The sequence below is a fragment of the Leiobunum rupestre genome, chromosome 9, assembly GCF_980474605.1.
Source record: "Leiobunum rupestre chromosome 9, qqLeiRupe1.1.hap1, whole genome shotgun sequence".
Classification (NCBI taxonomy): Eukaryota; Metazoa; Arthropoda; class Arachnida; order Opiliones; family Sclerosomatidae; genus Leiobunum; species Leiobunum rupestre.
Window position 1 is genome coordinate 42,697,180 of NC_143392.1, and position 15,322 is coordinate 42,712,501.

At 40.5% G+C, this 15,322-nt stretch overlaps 38 non-coding genes across 38 annotated transcripts; all 38 read right to left on the minus strand.

The window, feature by feature from the left end:
- Positions 1–56: 56 nt before the first annotated feature.
- TRNAR-UCG (transfer RNA arginine (anticodon UCG)) lies at positions 57–129 on the minus strand. Its single transcript has one exon. It is a non-coding gene; the product is annotated as a tRNA-Arg (tRNA).
- A 215-nt stretch (positions 130–344) lies between these two features.
- Positions 345–417, minus strand: TRNAR-UCG (transfer RNA arginine (anticodon UCG)). Its single transcript has one exon. It is a non-coding gene; the product is annotated as a tRNA-Arg (tRNA).
- Positions 418–488: 71 nt separating this feature from the next.
- Positions 489–561, minus strand: TRNAR-UCG (transfer RNA arginine (anticodon UCG)). Its single transcript has one exon. It is a non-coding gene; the product is annotated as a tRNA-Arg (tRNA).
- Positions 562–1,207: 646 nt separating this feature from the next.
- On the minus strand, positions 1,208–1,280 carry TRNAR-UCG (transfer RNA arginine (anticodon UCG)). Its single transcript has one exon. It is a non-coding gene; the product is annotated as a tRNA-Arg (tRNA).
- A 502-nt stretch (positions 1,281–1,782) lies between these two features.
- On the minus strand, positions 1,783–1,855 carry TRNAR-UCG (transfer RNA arginine (anticodon UCG)). The gene has a single exon. It is a non-coding gene; the product is annotated as a tRNA-Arg (tRNA).
- Positions 1,856–1,926: 71 nt separating this feature from the next.
- Positions 1,927–1,999, minus strand: TRNAQ-UUG (transfer RNA glutamine (anticodon UUG)). The gene has a single exon. It is a non-coding gene; the product is annotated as a tRNA-Gln (tRNA).
- Positions 2,000–2,502: 503 nt separating this feature from the next.
- Positions 2,503–2,575, minus strand: TRNAR-UCG (transfer RNA arginine (anticodon UCG)). The gene has a single exon. It is a non-coding gene; the product is annotated as a tRNA-Arg (tRNA).
- A 71-nt stretch (positions 2,576–2,646) lies between these two features.
- Positions 2,647–2,719, minus strand: TRNAR-UCG (transfer RNA arginine (anticodon UCG)). The gene has a single exon. It is a non-coding gene; the product is annotated as a tRNA-Arg (tRNA).
- Positions 2,720–3,366: 647 nt separating this feature from the next.
- On the minus strand, positions 3,367–3,439 carry TRNAR-UCG (transfer RNA arginine (anticodon UCG)). Its single transcript has one exon. It is a non-coding gene; the product is annotated as a tRNA-Arg (tRNA).
- Positions 3,440–3,654: 215 nt separating this feature from the next.
- Positions 3,655–3,727, minus strand: TRNAR-UCG (transfer RNA arginine (anticodon UCG)). The gene has a single exon. It is a non-coding gene; the product is annotated as a tRNA-Arg (tRNA).
- Positions 3,728–3,941: 214 nt separating this feature from the next.
- TRNAR-UCG (transfer RNA arginine (anticodon UCG)) lies at positions 3,942–4,014 on the minus strand. Its single transcript has one exon. It is a non-coding gene; the product is annotated as a tRNA-Arg (tRNA).
- A 71-nt stretch (positions 4,015–4,085) lies between these two features.
- TRNAQ-UUG (transfer RNA glutamine (anticodon UUG)) lies at positions 4,086–4,158 on the minus strand. The gene has a single exon. It is a non-coding gene; the product is annotated as a tRNA-Gln (tRNA).
- Positions 4,159–4,373: 215 nt separating this feature from the next.
- Positions 4,374–4,446, minus strand: TRNAR-UCG (transfer RNA arginine (anticodon UCG)). Its single transcript has one exon. It is a non-coding gene; the product is annotated as a tRNA-Arg (tRNA).
- Positions 4,447–4,517: 71 nt separating this feature from the next.
- TRNAR-UCG (transfer RNA arginine (anticodon UCG)) lies at positions 4,518–4,590 on the minus strand. Its single transcript has one exon. It is a non-coding gene; the product is annotated as a tRNA-Arg (tRNA).
- A 215-nt stretch (positions 4,591–4,805) lies between these two features.
- Positions 4,806–4,878, minus strand: TRNAR-UCG (transfer RNA arginine (anticodon UCG)). Its single transcript has one exon. It is a non-coding gene; the product is annotated as a tRNA-Arg (tRNA).
- Positions 4,879–4,949: 71 nt separating this feature from the next.
- On the minus strand, positions 4,950–5,022 carry TRNAR-UCG (transfer RNA arginine (anticodon UCG)). Its single transcript has one exon. It is a non-coding gene; the product is annotated as a tRNA-Arg (tRNA).
- Positions 5,023–5,237: 215 nt separating this feature from the next.
- Positions 5,238–5,310, minus strand: TRNAR-UCG (transfer RNA arginine (anticodon UCG)). Its single transcript has one exon. It is a non-coding gene; the product is annotated as a tRNA-Arg (tRNA).
- A 215-nt stretch (positions 5,311–5,525) lies between these two features.
- Positions 5,526–5,598, minus strand: TRNAR-UCG (transfer RNA arginine (anticodon UCG)). Its single transcript has one exon. It is a non-coding gene; the product is annotated as a tRNA-Arg (tRNA).
- Positions 5,599–5,956: 358 nt separating this feature from the next.
- Positions 5,957–6,029, minus strand: TRNAR-UCG (transfer RNA arginine (anticodon UCG)). Its single transcript has one exon. It is a non-coding gene; the product is annotated as a tRNA-Arg (tRNA).
- Positions 6,030–6,100: 71 nt separating this feature from the next.
- Positions 6,101–6,173, minus strand: TRNAR-UCG (transfer RNA arginine (anticodon UCG)). Its single transcript has one exon. It is a non-coding gene; the product is annotated as a tRNA-Arg (tRNA).
- A 215-nt stretch (positions 6,174–6,388) lies between these two features.
- Positions 6,389–6,461, minus strand: TRNAR-UCG (transfer RNA arginine (anticodon UCG)). The gene has a single exon. It is a non-coding gene; the product is annotated as a tRNA-Arg (tRNA).
- A 71-nt stretch (positions 6,462–6,532) lies between these two features.
- TRNAR-UCG (transfer RNA arginine (anticodon UCG)) lies at positions 6,533–6,605 on the minus strand. The gene has a single exon. It is a non-coding gene; the product is annotated as a tRNA-Arg (tRNA).
- Positions 6,606–6,820: 215 nt separating this feature from the next.
- TRNAR-UCG (transfer RNA arginine (anticodon UCG)) lies at positions 6,821–6,893 on the minus strand. The gene has a single exon. It is a non-coding gene; the product is annotated as a tRNA-Arg (tRNA).
- Positions 6,894–7,108: 215 nt separating this feature from the next.
- On the minus strand, positions 7,109–7,181 carry TRNAR-UCG (transfer RNA arginine (anticodon UCG)). Its single transcript has one exon. It is a non-coding gene; the product is annotated as a tRNA-Arg (tRNA).
- Positions 7,182–7,395: 214 nt separating this feature from the next.
- TRNAR-UCG (transfer RNA arginine (anticodon UCG)) lies at positions 7,396–7,468 on the minus strand. The gene has a single exon. It is a non-coding gene; the product is annotated as a tRNA-Arg (tRNA).
- Positions 7,469–7,539: 71 nt separating this feature from the next.
- On the minus strand, positions 7,540–7,612 carry TRNAQ-UUG (transfer RNA glutamine (anticodon UUG)). The gene has a single exon. It is a non-coding gene; the product is annotated as a tRNA-Gln (tRNA).
- A 215-nt stretch (positions 7,613–7,827) lies between these two features.
- TRNAR-UCG (transfer RNA arginine (anticodon UCG)) lies at positions 7,828–7,900 on the minus strand. Its single transcript has one exon. It is a non-coding gene; the product is annotated as a tRNA-Arg (tRNA).
- A 71-nt stretch (positions 7,901–7,971) lies between these two features.
- Positions 7,972–8,044, minus strand: TRNAR-UCG (transfer RNA arginine (anticodon UCG)). The gene has a single exon. It is a non-coding gene; the product is annotated as a tRNA-Arg (tRNA).
- Positions 8,045–9,123: 1,079 nt separating this feature from the next.
- TRNAR-UCG (transfer RNA arginine (anticodon UCG)) lies at positions 9,124–9,196 on the minus strand. Its single transcript has one exon. It is a non-coding gene; the product is annotated as a tRNA-Arg (tRNA).
- Positions 9,197–9,411: 215 nt separating this feature from the next.
- TRNAR-UCG (transfer RNA arginine (anticodon UCG)) lies at positions 9,412–9,484 on the minus strand. Its single transcript has one exon. It is a non-coding gene; the product is annotated as a tRNA-Arg (tRNA).
- Positions 9,485–9,843: 359 nt separating this feature from the next.
- On the minus strand, positions 9,844–9,916 carry TRNAR-UCG (transfer RNA arginine (anticodon UCG)). The gene has a single exon. It is a non-coding gene; the product is annotated as a tRNA-Arg (tRNA).
- A 215-nt stretch (positions 9,917–10,131) lies between these two features.
- TRNAR-UCG (transfer RNA arginine (anticodon UCG)) lies at positions 10,132–10,204 on the minus strand. The gene has a single exon. It is a non-coding gene; the product is annotated as a tRNA-Arg (tRNA).
- A 216-nt stretch (positions 10,205–10,420) lies between these two features.
- On the minus strand, positions 10,421–10,493 carry TRNAR-UCG (transfer RNA arginine (anticodon UCG)). The gene has a single exon. It is a non-coding gene; the product is annotated as a tRNA-Arg (tRNA).
- A 71-nt stretch (positions 10,494–10,564) lies between these two features.
- Positions 10,565–10,637, minus strand: TRNAR-UCG (transfer RNA arginine (anticodon UCG)). The gene has a single exon. It is a non-coding gene; the product is annotated as a tRNA-Arg (tRNA).
- A 214-nt stretch (positions 10,638–10,851) lies between these two features.
- Positions 10,852–10,924, minus strand: TRNAR-UCG (transfer RNA arginine (anticodon UCG)). The gene has a single exon. It is a non-coding gene; the product is annotated as a tRNA-Arg (tRNA).
- A 71-nt stretch (positions 10,925–10,995) lies between these two features.
- Positions 10,996–11,068, minus strand: TRNAR-UCG (transfer RNA arginine (anticodon UCG)). The gene has a single exon. It is a non-coding gene; the product is annotated as a tRNA-Arg (tRNA).
- A 71-nt stretch (positions 11,069–11,139) lies between these two features.
- TRNAR-UCG (transfer RNA arginine (anticodon UCG)) lies at positions 11,140–11,212 on the minus strand. Its single transcript has one exon. It is a non-coding gene; the product is annotated as a tRNA-Arg (tRNA).
- Positions 11,213–11,571: 359 nt separating this feature from the next.
- On the minus strand, positions 11,572–11,644 carry TRNAR-UCG (transfer RNA arginine (anticodon UCG)). Its single transcript has one exon. It is a non-coding gene; the product is annotated as a tRNA-Arg (tRNA).
- Positions 11,645–15,322: the final 3,678 nt, after the last annotated feature.

Here is a 15,322-nt window from a genome sequence, read left to right on the forward strand (position 1 = left end):
TCAGACATTGTATAAAAAATGTAAGCTAAACAATCTAGGGAAATCATTATGAAGCTCGTCCGCGGCAGGACTCGAACTTGCAATCTTCTGATTCGAAGTCAGACGCCTTATCCATTAGGCCACGTGGACGGTGTTATCACGTAATCAGACATTGTATAAAAAATGTAAGCTTAACAATCTAGGGTAATCGATATGAAGCTCGTCCGTGGCAGGACTCGAACCTGCAATCTTCCGATTCGAAGTCAGACGCCATATCCATTAGGCCACGTGGACGGTGTTATGATGTAATCAGACATTGTATAAAAAATGTAAGCTAAACAATCTAGGGAAATCATTATGAAGCTCGTCCGCGGCAGGACCCGAACCTGCAATCTTCTGATTCGAAGTCAGACGCCTTATCCATTCGGCCACGTGGACTTTGTTATGACGTAATCAGACATTGTATAAAAAATGTAAGCTAAACAATCTAGGGAAATCATTATGAAGCTCGTCCGCGGCAGGACTCGAACTTGCAATCTTCTGATTCGAAGTCAGACGCCTTATCCATTAGGCCACGTGGACGGTGTTATCACGTAATCAGACATTGTATAAAAAATGTAAGCTTAACAATCTAGGGTAATCGATATGAAGCTCGTCCGTGGCAGGACTCGAACCTGCAATCTTCCGATTCGAAGTCAGACGCCATATCCATTAGGCCACGTGGACGGTGTTATGACGTAATCAGACATTGTATAAAAAATGTAAGGTAAACAATCTAGGGAAATCATTATGAAGCTCGTCCGCGGCAGGACTCGAACATGCAATCTTCTGATTCGAAATCAGACGCCTTATCCATTAGGCCACGTGGACGGTGTTGGGACATAATCAGACATTGTATAAAAAATGTAAGCTAAACAATCTAGGGTAATAGTTATGAAGCTCTACCGCGGCAGGACTCGAACCTGCAATCTTCTGATTCGAAGTCAGACGCCTTATCCATTAGGCCACGTGGACGGTGTTGGGACATAATCAGACATTGTATAAAAAATGTAAGCTAAACAATCTAGGGTAATCGTTATGAAGCTCGTCCGCGGCAGGACTCGAATTTGCAATCTTCTGATTCGAAGTCAGACGCCTTATCCATTAGGCCACGTGACGGTGTTATGACGTATTCAGACATTGTATAAAAAGTGTAAGCTAAACAGTCTAGGGAAATCATTATGAAGCTCGTCCGCGGCAGGACACGAACCTGCAATCTTCTGATTCGAAGTCAGACGCCTTATCCATTAGGCCACGTGGACTGTGTTATGACGTAATCAGACATTGTATAAAAAATGTAAGTTAAACAATCTAGGGAAATCATTATGAAGCTCGTCCGCTGCAGGACTCGAACCTGCAATCTTCTGATTCGAAGTCAGACGCCTTATCCATTAGGCCACGTGGATGGTGTTATGACGTATTCAGACATTGTATAAACAAAGTGAGCTAAACAATCTAGGGAAATCATTATGAAGCTCGTCCGCGGCAGGACTCGAACCTGCAATCTTCTGATTCGAAGTACGACGCCTTATCCACTAGGCCGCGTGGACTGTGTTATGACGTAATCAGACATTGTATAAAAAGTGTAAGCTAAACAATCTAGGGAAATCATTATGAAGCTCGTCCGCGGCAGGTTCGATCCTGCAATCTTCTGATTCGAAGTCAGACGCCTTATCCTTTAGGCCACGTGGACGGTGTTATGACGTAATCAGACATTGTATAAAAAATGTAAGCTAAACAGTCTAGGGAAATCATTATGAAGCTCGCCCGCGGCAGGACTCGAACCTGCAATCTTCTGATTCGAAGTCAGACGCCTTATCCATTCGGCCACGTGGACGGTGTTATGATGTTATCAGACATTGTATAAAAAATGTAAGCTAAACAATCTAGGGAAATCATTGTGAAGCTCGTCCGCGGCAGGACTCGAACCTGCAATTTTCTGATTCAAAGTCAGACGCCTTATCCATTAGGCCACGTGGACTGTGTTATGACGTAATCAGACATTGTATAAAAAGTGTAAGCTAAAAAATCTAGGGAAATCATTATGAAGCTCGTCCGCGGCAGGACTCGATCCTGCAATCTTCTGATTCGAAGTCAGACGCCTTATCCTTTAGGCCACGTGGACGGTGTTATGACGTAATCAGACATTGTATAAAAAATGTAAGCTAAACAGTCTAGGGAAATCATTATGAAGCTCGCCCGCGGCAGGACTCGAACCTGCAATCTTCTGATTCGAAGTCAGACGCCTTATCCATTCGGCCACGTGGAATTTGTTATGACGTAATCAGACATTGTATAAAAAATGTAAGCTAAACAATCTAGGGAAATCATTATGAAGCTCGTCCGCGGCAGGACTCAAACTTGCAATCTTCTGATTCGAAGTCAGACGCCTTATCCATTAGGCCACGTGGACGGTGTTATCACGTAATCAGACATTGTATAAAAAATGTAAGCTTAACAATCTAGGGTAATCGATATGAAGCTCGTCCGCGGCAGGACTCGAACCTGCAATCTTCTGATTCGAAGTCAGACGCCTTATCCATTCGGCCACGTGGACTTTGTTATGACGTAATCAGACATTGTATAAAAAATGTAAGCTAAACAATCTAGGGAAATCATTATGAAGCTCGTCCGCGGCAGGACTCGAACTTGCAATCTTCTGATTCGAAGTCAGACGCCTTATCCATTAGGCCACGTGGACGGTGTTATCACGTAATCAGACATTGTATAAAAAATGTAAGCTTAACAATCTAGGGTAATCGATATGAAGCTCGTCCGTGGCAGGACTCGAACCTGCAATCTTCCGATTCGAAGTCAGACGCCATATCCATTAGGCCACGTGGACGGTGTTATGACGTAATCAGACATTGTATAAAAAATGTAAGCTAAACAATCTAGGGAAATCATTATGAAGCTCGTCCGCGGCAGGACTCGAACATGCAATCTTCTGATTCGAAATCAGACGCCTTATCCATTATGCAACGTGGACGGTGTTAAGACGTAATCAGACATTGTATAAAAAATGTAAGTTAAACAATCTAGGGTAATAGTTATGAAGCTCTACCGCGGCAGGACTCGAACCTGCAATCTTCTGATTCGAAGTCAGACGCCTTATCCATTAGGCCACGTGGACGGTGTTGGGACATAATCAGACATTGTATAAAAAATGTAAGCTAAACAATCTAGGGTAATCGTTATGAAGCTCGTCCGCGGCAGGACTCGAATTTGCAATCTTCTGATTCGAAGTCAGACGCCTTATCCATTAGGCCACGTGGACGGTGTTATGACGTATTCAGACATTGTATAAAAAGTGTAAGCTAAACAGTCTAGGGAAATCATTATGAAGCTCGTCCGCGGCAGGACACGAACCTGCAATCTTCTGATTCGAAGTCAGACGCCTTATCCATTAGGCCACGTGGACTGTGTTATGACGTAATCAGACATTGTATAAAAAATGTAAGTTAAACAATCTAGGGAAATCATTATGAAGCTCGTCCGCTGCAGGACTCGAACCTGCAATCTTCTGATTCGAAGTCAGACGCCTTATCCATTAGGCCACGTGGATGGTGTTATGACGTATTCAGACATTGTATAAACAAAGTGAGCTAAACAATCTAGGGAAATCATTATGAAGCTCGTCCGCGGCAGGACTCGAACCTGCAATCTTCTGATTCGAAGTCAGACGCCTTATCCACTAGGCCGCGTGGACTGGGTTATGACGTAATCAGACATTGTATAAAAAGTGTAAGCTAAACAATCTAGGGAAATCATTATGAAGCTCGTCCGCGGCAGGTTCGATCCTGCAATCTTCTGATTCGAAGTCAGACGCCTTATCCGTTAGGCCACGTGGACGGTGTTATGACGTAATCAGACATTGTATAAAAAATGTAAGCTAAACAGTCTAGGGAAATCATTATGAAGCTCGCCCGCGGCAGGACTCGAACCTGCAATCTTCTGATTCGAAGTCAGACGCCTTATCCATTCGGCCACGTGGACGGTGTTATGACGTAATCAGACATTGTATAAAAAATGTAAGCTAAACAATCTAGGGAAATCATTGTGAAGTTCGTCCGCGGCAGGACTCGAACCTGCAATTTTCTGATTCAAAGTCAGACGCCTTATCCATTAGGCCACGTGGACTGTGTTATGACGTAATCAGACATTGTATAAAAAGTGTAAGCTAAACAATCTAGGGAAATCATTATGAAGCTCGTCCGCGGCAGGACTCGATCCTGCAATCTTCTGATTCGAAGTCAGACGCCTTATCCTTTAGGCCACGTGGACGGTGTTATGACGTAATCAGACATTGTATAAAAAATGTAAGCTAAACAGTCTAGGGAAATCATTATGAAGCTCGCCCGCGGCAGGACTCGAACCTGCAATCTTCTGATTCGAAGTCAGACGCCTTATCCATTCGGCCACGTGGACTTTGTTATGACGTAATCAGACATTGTATAAAAAATGTAAGCTAAACAATCTAGGGAAATCATTATGAAGCTCGTCCGCGGCAGGACTCGAACTTGCAATCTTCTGATTCGAAGTCAGACGCCTTATCCATTAGGCCACGTGGACGGTGTTATCACGTAATCAGACATTGTATAAAAAATGTAAGCTTAACAATCTAGGGTAATCGATATGAAGCTCGTCCGTGGCAGGACTCGAACCTGCAATCTTCCGATTCGAAGTCAGACGCCATATCCATTAGGCCACGTGGACGGTGTTATGACGTAATCAGACATTGTATAAAAAATGTAAGCTAAACAATCTAGGGAAATCATTATGAAGCTCGTCCGCGGCAGGACTCGAACCTGCAATCTTCTGATTCGAAGTCAGACGCCTTATCAATTAGGCCACGTGGACGGTGTAATGACGTAATCAGACATTATATAAAAAATGTAAGCGTAACAATCTAGGGTAATCGTTATGAAGCTCGTCCGCGGCAGGACTCGAACCTGCAATCTTCCGATTCGAAGTCAGACGCCTTATCCATTAGGCCACGTGGACGATGTTATGACGTAATCAGACATTGTATAAAAAATGTAAGCTAAACAATCTAGGGAAATCATTATGAAGCTCGTCCGCGGCAGGACTCGAACCTGCAATCTTCTGATTCGAAGTCAGACGCCTTATCCATTATGCAACGTGGACGGTGTTATGACGTAATCAGACATTGTATAAAAAGTGTAAGCTAAACAGTCTAGGGAAATCATTATGAAGCTCGTCCGCGGCAGGACACGAACCTGCAATCTTCTGATTCGAAGTCAGACGCCTTATCCATTAGGCCACGTGGACTGTGTTATGACGTAATCAGACATTGTATAAAAAATGTAAGTTAAACAATCTAGGGAAATCATTATGAAGCTCGTCCGCTGCAGGACTCGAACCTGCAATCTTCTGATTCGAAGTCAGACGCCTTATCCATTAGGCCACGTGGATGGTGTTATGACGTATTCAGACATTGTATAAACAAAGTGAGCTAAACAATCTAGGGAAATCATTATGAAGCTCGTCCGCGGCAGGACTCGAACCTGCAATCTTCTGATTCGAAGTCAGACGCCTTATCCACTAGGCCGCGTGGACTGTGTTATGACGTAATCAGACATTGTATAAAAAGTGTAAGCTAAACAATCTAGGGAAATCATTATGAAGCTCGTCCGCGGCAGGTTCGATCCTGCAATCTTCTGATTCGAAGTCAGACGCCTTATCCTTTAGGCCACGTGGACGGTGTTATGACGTAATCAGACATTGTATAAAAAATGTAAGCTAAACAGTCTAGGGAAATCATTATGAAGCTCGCCCGCGGCAGGACTCGAAACTGCAATCTTCTGATTCGAAGTCAGACGCCTTATCCATTCGGCCACGTGGACGGTGTTATCACGTAATCAGACATTGTATAAAAAATGTAAGCTTAACAATCTAGGGTAATCGATATGAAGCTCGTCCGTGGCAGGACTCGAACCTGCAATCTTCTGATTCGAAGTCAGACGCCTTATCCATTCGGCCACGTGGACTTTGTTATGACGTAATCAGACATTGTATAAAAAATGTAAGCTAAACAATCTAGGGAAATCATTATGAAGCTCGTCCGCGGCAGGACTCGAACTTGCAATCTTCTGATTCGAAGTCAGACGCCTTATCCATTAGGCCACGTGGACGGTGTTATCACGTAATCAGACATTGTATAAAAAATGTAAGCTTAACAATCTAGGGTAATCGATATGAAGCTCGTCCGTGGCAGGACTCGAACCTGCAATCTTCCGATTCGAAGTCAGACGCCATATCCATTAGGCCACGTGGACGGTGTTATGACGTAATCAGACATTGTATAAAAAATGTAAGCTAAACAATCTAGGGAAATCATTATGAAGCTCGTCCGCGGCAGGACTCGAACCTGCAATCTTCTGATTCGAAGTCAGACGCCTTATCAATTAGGCCACGTGGACGGTGTAATGACGTAATCAGACATTATATAAAAAATGTAAGCGTAACAATCTAGGGTAATCGTTATGAAGCTCGTCCGCGGCAGGACTCGAACCTGCAATCTTCCGATTCGAAGTCAGACGCCTTATCCATTAGGCCACGTGGACGATGTTATGACGTAATCAGACATTGTATAAAAAATGTAAGCTAAACAATCTAGGGAAATCATTATGAAGCTCGTCCGCGGCAGGACTCGAACCTGCAATCTTCTGATTCGAAGTCAGACGCCTTATCCATTATGCAACGTGGACGGTGTTATAACGTAATCAGACATTGTATAAAAAGTGTAAGCTAAACAGTCTAGGGAAATAATTATGAAGCTCGTCCGCGGCAGGACACGAACCTGCAATCTTCTGATTCGAAGTCAGATGCCTTATCCATTAGGCCACGTGGACTGTGTTATGACGTAATCAGACATTGTATAAAAAATGTAAGTTAAACAATCTAGGGAAATCATTATGAAGCTCGTCCGCTGCAGGACTCGAACCTGCAATCTTCTGATTCGAAGTCAGACGCCTTATCCATTAGGCCACGTGGATGGTGTTATGACGTATTCAGACATTGTATAAACAAAGTGAGCTAAACAATCTAGGGAAATCATTATGAAGCTCGTCCGCGGCAGGACTCGAACCTGCAATCTTCTGATTCGAAGTCAGACGCCTTATCCACTAGGCCGCGTGGACTGTGTTATGACGTAATCAGACATTGTATAAAAAGTGTAAGCTAAACAATCTAGGGAAATCATTATGAAGCTCGTCCGCGGCAGGTTCGATCCTGCAATCTTCTGATTCGAAGTCAGACGCCTTATCCTTTAGGCCACGTGGACGGTTTTATGACGTAATCAGACATTGTATAAAAAATGTAAGCTAAACAGTCTAGGGAAATCATTTTGAAGCTCGCCCGCGGCAGGACTCGAACCTGCAATCTTCTGATTCGAAGTCAGACGCCTTATCCATTCGGCCACGTGGACGGTGTTATGACGTAATCAGACATTGTATAAAAAATGTAAGCTAAACAATCTAGGGAAATCATTGTGAAGCTCGTCCGCGGCAGGACTCGAACCTGCAATTTTCTGATTCAAAGTCAGACGCCTTATCCATTAGGCCACGTGGACTGTGTTATGACGTAATCAGACATTGTATAAAAAGTGTAAGCTAAACAATCTAGGGAAATCATTATGAAGCTCGTCCGCGGCAGGACTCGATCCTGCAATCTTCTGATTCGAAGTCAGACGCCTTATCCTTTAGGCCACGTGGACGGTGTTATGACGTAATCAGACATTGTATAAAAAATGTAAGCTAAACAGTCTAGGGAAATCATTATGAAGCTCGCCCGCGGCAGGACTCGAACCTGCAATCTTCTGATTCGAAGTCAGACGCCTTATCCATTCGGCCACGTGGACTTTGTTATGACGTAATCAGACATTGTATAAAAAATGTAAGCTAAACAATCTAGGGAAATCATTATGAAGCTCGTCCGCGGCAGGACTCGAACTTGCAATCTTCTGATTCGAAGTCAGACGCCTTATCCATTAGGCCACGTGGACGGTGTTATCACGTAATCAGACATTGTATAAAAAATGTAAGCTTAACAATCTAGGGTAATCGATATGAAGCTCGTCCGTGGCAGGACTCGAACCTGCAATCTTCCGATTCGAAGTCAGACGCCTTATCCATTAGGCCACGTGGACGGTGTTATGACGTAATCAGACATTGTATAAAAAATGTAAGCTAAACAATCTAGGGAAATCATTATGAAGCTCGTCCGCGGCAGGACTCGAACATGCAATCTTCTGATTCGAAATCAGACGCCTTATCCATTATGCAACGTGGACGGTGTTAAGACGTAATCAGACATTGTATAAAAAATGTAAGTTAAACAATCTAGGGTAATAGTTATGAAGCTCTACCGCGGCAGGACTCATACCTGCAATCTTCTGATTCGAAGTCAGACGGCTTATCCATTAGGCCACGTGGACGGTGTTGGGACATAATCAGACATTGTATAAAAAATGTAAGCTAAACAATCTAGGGTAATCGTTATGAAGCTCGTCCGCGGCAGGACTCGAATTTGCAATCTTCTGATTCGAAGTCAGACGCCTTATCCATTAGGCCACGTGGACGGTGTTATGACGTATTCAGACATTGTATAAACAAAGTGAGCTAAACAATCTAGGGAAATCATTATGAAGCTCGTCCGCGGCAGGACTCGAACCTGCAATCTTCTGATTCGAAGACAGACGCCTTATCCATTATGCAACGTGGACGGTGTTATGACGTAATCAGACATTGTATAAAAAGTGTAAGCTAAACAGTCTAGGGAAATCATTATGAAGCTCGTCCGCGGCAGGACACGAACCTGCAATCTTCTGATTCGAAGTCAGACGACTTATCCATTAGGCCACGTGGACTGTGTTATGACGTAATCAGACATTGTATAAAAAATGTAAGTTAAACAATCTAGGGAAATCATTATGAAGCTCGTCCGCTGCAGGACTCGAACCTGCAATCTTCTGATTCGAAGTCAGACGCCTTATCCATTAGGCCACGTGGATGGTGTTATGACGTATTCAGACATTGTATAAACAAAGTGAGCTAAACAATCTAGGGAAATCATTATAAAGCTCGTCCGCGGCAGGACTCGAACCTGCAATCTTCTGATTCGAAGTCAGACGCCTTATCCACTAGGCCACGTGGACTGTGTTATGACGTAATCAGACATTGTATAAACAAAGTGAGCTAAACAATCTATTGAAATCATTATGCAGCTCGTCCGCGGCAGGACTCGAACATGCAATCTTCTGATTCGAAATCAGACGCCTTATCCATTATGCAACGTGGACGGTGTTATGACGTAATCAGACATTGTATAAAAAGTGTAAGCTAAACAGTCTAGGGAAATCATTATGAAGCTCGTCCGCGGCAGGACACGAACCTGCAATCTTCTGATTCGAAGTCAGACGCCTTATCCATTAGGCCACGTGGACTGTGTTATGACGTAATCAGACATTGTATAAAAAATGTAAGTTAAACAATCTAGGGAAATCATTATGAAGCTCGTCCGCTGCAGGACTCGAACCTGCAATCTTCTGATTCGAAGTCAGACGCCTTATCCATTAGGCCACGTGGATGGTGTTATGACGTATTCAGACATTGTATAAAAAATGTAAGTTAAACAATCTAGGGAAATCATTATGAAGCTCGTCCGCTGCAGGACTCGAACATGCAATCTTCTGATTCGAAGTCAGACGCCTTATCCATTAGGCCACGTGGATGGTGTTATGACGTATTCAGACATTGTATAAACAAAGTGAGCTAAACAATCTAGGGAAATCATTATGAAGCTCGTCCGCGGCAGGACTCGAACCTGCAATCTTCTGATTCGAAGTCAGACGCCTTATCCACTAGGCCACGTGGACTGTGTTATGACGTAATCAGACATTGTATAAACAAAGTGAGCTAAACAATCTATTGAAATCATTATGCAGCTCGTCCGCGGCAGGACTCGAACATGCAATCTTCTGATTCGAAATCAGACGCCTTATCCATTAGGCCACGTGGACTGTGTTATGACGTAATCAGACATTGTATAAAAAATGTAAGCTAAACAATCTAGGGAAATCATTATGAAGCTCGTCCGCGGCAGGACTCGAACCTACAATCTTCTGATTCGAAGTCAGACGCCTTATCCATTAGGCCACGTGGACGGTGTTATGACGTAATCAGACATTGTATAAAAAATGTAAGCTAAACAATCTAGGGAAATCATTATGAAGCTCGTCCGCGGCAGGACTCGAACCTGCAATCTTCTGATTCGAAGTCAGACGCCTTATCCATTATTCAACGTGGACGGTGTTATGACGTAATCAGACATTGTATAAAAAATGTAAGCTAAACAATCTAGGGTAATCGTTTATGAAACTCGTCCGCGGCAGGACTCGAAACTGCAATCTTCTGATTCGAAGTCAGACGCCTTATCCATTCGGCCACGTGGACTTTGTTATAACGTAATCAGACATTGTATAAAAAATGTAAGCTAAACAATCTAGGGAAATCATTATGAAGCTCGTCCGCGGCAGGACTCGAACCTGCAATCTTCTGATTCGAAGTCAGACGCCTTATCCATTAGGCCACGCGGACGGTATTGTGACGTAATCAGACATTGTATAAAAAATGTAAGCTAAACAATCTAGGGTAATCGTTATGAAGCTCGTCCGCGGCAGGACTCGAACCTGCAATCTTCTATTCTAAGTCAGACGCCTTATCAATTAGGCCACGTGGACGGTGTAATGACGTAATCAGACATTGTTTAAAAAATGTAAGCTAAACAATCAAGGGTAATCGTTATGAAGCTCGTCCGCGGCAGGACTCGAACCTGCAATCTTCTGATTCGAAGTCAGACGCCTTATCCATTAGGCCACGTGGACGGTGTATTGACGTAATCAGACATTGTATAAAAAATGTAAGCTAAACAATCTAGGGAAATCATTATGAAGCTCGTCCGCGGCAGCACTCGAACCTGCAATCTTCTGATTCGAAGTCAGACGCCTTATCCATTAGGCCACGTGGACGGTGTTATTACGTAATCAGACATTGTATAAAAAATGTAAGCTAAACAATCTAGGGAAATCATTATAAAGCTCGTCCGCGGCAGGACTCGAACCTGCAATCTTCTGATTCGAAGTCAGACGCCTTATCCATTAGGCCACGTGGACGGTGTTGTGACATAATCAGACATTGTATAAAAAATGTAAGCTAAACAATCTAGAGTAATCGTTATGAAGCTCGTCCGCGGCAGGACTCGATTCTGCAATCTTCTGATTCGAAGTCAGACGCCTTATCCATTAGGCCACGTGGACGGTGTTATGACGTAGTCAGACATTGTATAAACAAAGTGAGCTAAACAATCTAGGGAAATCATTATGAAGCTCGTCCGCGGCAGGACTCGAACATGCAATCTTCTGATTCGAAATCAGACGCCTTATCCATTAGGCCACGTGGACGGTGTTATTACGTAATCAGACATTGTATAAAAAATGTAAGCTAAACAATCTAGGGAAATCATTATGAAGCTCGTCCGCGGCAGGACTCGAACCTGCAATATTCTGATTCGAAGTCAGACGCCTTATCCATTAGGCCACGTGGACGGTGTTGTGACATAATCAGACATTGTATAAAAAATGTAAGCTAAACAATCTAGGGTAATCGTTATGAAGCTCGTCCGCGGCAGAACTCGATTCTGCAATCTTCTGATTCGAAGTCAGACGCCTTATCCATTAGGCCACGTGGACGGTGTTATGACGTAGTCAGACATTGTATAAACAAAGTGAGCTAAACAATCTAGGGAAATCATTATGAAGCTCGTCCGCGGCAGGACTCGAACATGCAATCTTCTGATTCGAAATCAGACGCCTTATCCATTAGGCCACGTGGACGGTGTTATTACGTAATCAGACATTGTATAAAAAATGTAAGCTAAACAATCTAGGGAAATCATTATGAGGCTCGTCGCGGCAGGACTCGAACCTGCAATCTTCGGATTCGAAGTCAGACGCCTTATCCATTAGGCCACGTGGACGGTGTTATGACGTAATCAGACATTGTATAAAAAATGTAAGCTTAACAATCTAGGGAAATCATTATGACGCTCGTCCGCGGCAGGACTTGAACCTGTAATCTTCTGATTCGAAGTCAGACGCCTTATCCATTCGGCCACGTGAACTTTGTTATAACGTAATCAGACATTGTATAAAAAATGTAAGCTAAACAATCTAGGGAAATCATTATGAAGCTCGTCCGCGGCAGGACTCTAACCTGCAATCTTCTGATTCTAAGTCAGACGCCTCATCCATTAGGCCACGTGGACGGTGTTATGACGTAATCAGACATTGTACAAAAAATGTAAGCTAAACAATCTAGGGTAATCGTTATGAAGCTCGTCCGCGGCAGGACTCGAACCTGCAATCTTCTGATTCGAAGTCAGACGCCTTATCCATTAGGCCACGTGAGTAGAGAATAACTAAATATGAACATGTAAATCCAAGATGGCCGCCAAGATGGCCGACAAAACAACCCCCCACCCCCCCAAAATATTTAACAAAAAGTTTTGGAAAAATCGAAAATATTTTTGTTTTCAAATTTCACCTTGAAGATGCTCTTTGACCTCGACGCCTGACAACTGTACACAACCACTAAGCCTCGGTCTATCAAATCAACAAGTTTGGTCACGATCGGACAAGGTCGAACCGAGATATCGGCGGTAATATGTAACCCCACCAAATACTTATGTTAATTTACTTTTGGTGTCATTTTTTTCGTTTTTTTCGTTTTTTCGCCGTTTAAAATGCTAATTAGTTATTTGCGAGATGGGGAAACGAATTCGCGACCTTCGCTTTATACCCTTGGCGGTTTTGGCCCCACCCAAAATACTTTAAATAATTAAACTAATATAAATAAGTTATTCGCAAATATTTTATTATTTTAAAAACAATGCTAGTTTAAGTAGTCAAAAAAACACAATTAGTTATTGTAATATTTAATAACTATGATATTTCAATATATTTTTTAAACACTTAACAACATATGAAACACTAACAATAAAACTAAAAGCTAACAAAATTAATAATAAAGAATTAAAGAAGGTTGTATAAATAATTTGAAGGCTGAAAAATATAAAAACAAATGTTAAAAAATATTTTAAGTGTATAATAAAAATAATTATAATTACATCAATTCGTAGAAGGTATTTTTCCTCTTCGGTACAAAACGAGATGTCGGGTTGGAAATTCAGGCTAGAATTTATAAATATAAATAAATTAACCTATTAAAAACGAATATATCTAAAAAATATTTACCACAAGAATTCTTTTTGTTGCTCTATCATCGCACGAATAAAACACTGGTTTTGGTCTTAATCGCTTCGGAAGTATACAGTTCGAGAATGTCTGAATTAAAACAGATCGAATGTTGTTCAATGCCAACATGTTGAATTTGATCTAACATACGAAGTTCAGACTTTAAATTCTTGTGATTCCATCGCGAAATTTGACGAGTATTACAAAGAATAAACATTCTTACTACTCGAAGAGAAACAATTTTAAAGATCGCGGCAAAGAAAGTACAGGCTTTAGATGTAATTCACCAGACATCTTGAGTCTAGATTTCTCCTGGTAAAATCCTTTACATTGAGATTTTATAGTTTAAGCCCGACTTTTATTTAAAAATTTAAAAATATTGTCTTTGGGAATAATTATTAATTTTTAATACAACGAAGGTTAACTAATTATCACTATCCTTCTTAAACATGTTTTTATAAATTAATAAAAACAATTATATTCAATTTTTAAAAAAACAACCTAGTACAAAATGTACTTAGACATTTTTCAGTTAATATACTAATCAATTACAAAAACAAACATAAAACATTAAAGTTTAACAGATATTAGTATAAAAAAGTACATAGAATACATGAAAAAGAACCGGAAAAAAACCAGAAAGAATAATAAATAATCAATGGGTCGTTTGATATGAGCGGTAGGATCAAGTGTATATAGCGAAAAAGATGAAGAAACAAAAAAAGATAGCGCAAGAGATGAAGAAACAAAAAAAATAATAATAATAGAAAAACATTAAATCTAGTACAAAATGTACTAATAAAAATTCTTGAAAATGCGTTGAATAAAAAAGATGAAAACAAAGGATTTTTTAATATAGAGAAAAAAGAACTTTACACCAATCCCAACATTAAATTAATAAAGCTAGTTAAAAAAGAAAAAGTAGATTATGAAATATTAAAAACAACCTCCACCGCCTGAATTAAATTAATAAAGCTAGTTGATTTGGAAAACATATTTAAACACTTAAACTTTCTAAAATAAAAACATTTAAAATAAAAAATATAAAACATTTTAAAAATTAAAACCTTTCACCAAAATAAACAAATTAAAAAAAATAAAAACACAAAAAAGTCTTTAAATAAAAAAATTAAAATTTTATCAGGTTTGAGTCCTATTTCAAAAAATAAATAGTTTTAGTTTTTTTAAAAAATAAATAAATTTTTGTAATTACCTTGAGTCGCAGTTGGAAAAGTTGCCGACGATCGTTTAAATTTTGATTCGGTCGAGATAATTTGCAACTAAATAAAAATATTTATTTTAATTATTGTAATTATTTTTTTAAAATTAGTATTCCTTACTCTAAAGTTGTAACTATTTTAACTTCTTGTCGATCCAAATCATTAATAAAAAATAGAACGATCATGCCTAATTCCAAACGGATGTTATACCGTGTTAGGCGAAAGTCAGTGGTAATAGATAAATGTTTTTTTCGGAAAAAGGAAACTTGTTGTAATTGAAAGAGTATTAAAAGATCACGTTGAAGGCTCCTACGGTTTTTATGTTGACGGAACCATGGGATCTTATTTAAATTTTTATATAGGCGCATATGTTTTCCAATTAGGCGTAAAATTTCGTAAGAAAACCAGCCTTCAAGAGAGGATTGAGTGTGGAACAATAAGCCGTCAAACTCAAAAGCCTCGTGGGGACAGACAAAATTAACAGAATGAACGTCAAATAGACAAGAATTGTTATTGATTCTTCTAGAAAAAACCGAAGCGAAAACAGCTGGTGATAATTTGAAAGAATTTTTTATAAAGGGACAGGCAAAAACAATTTTGTTAAAGGGTTCTATTAATGTTTTACACTCAAGAAAGACAGTTCTCATACAGTAATTTTCAACTCTAATTGAAATATCGTTAATTTTAAAAAGGTTATAATTCCTAACTTTACGTAAAGCTAAATATTTTAGTGAAAAAGGGTTAATAGCGA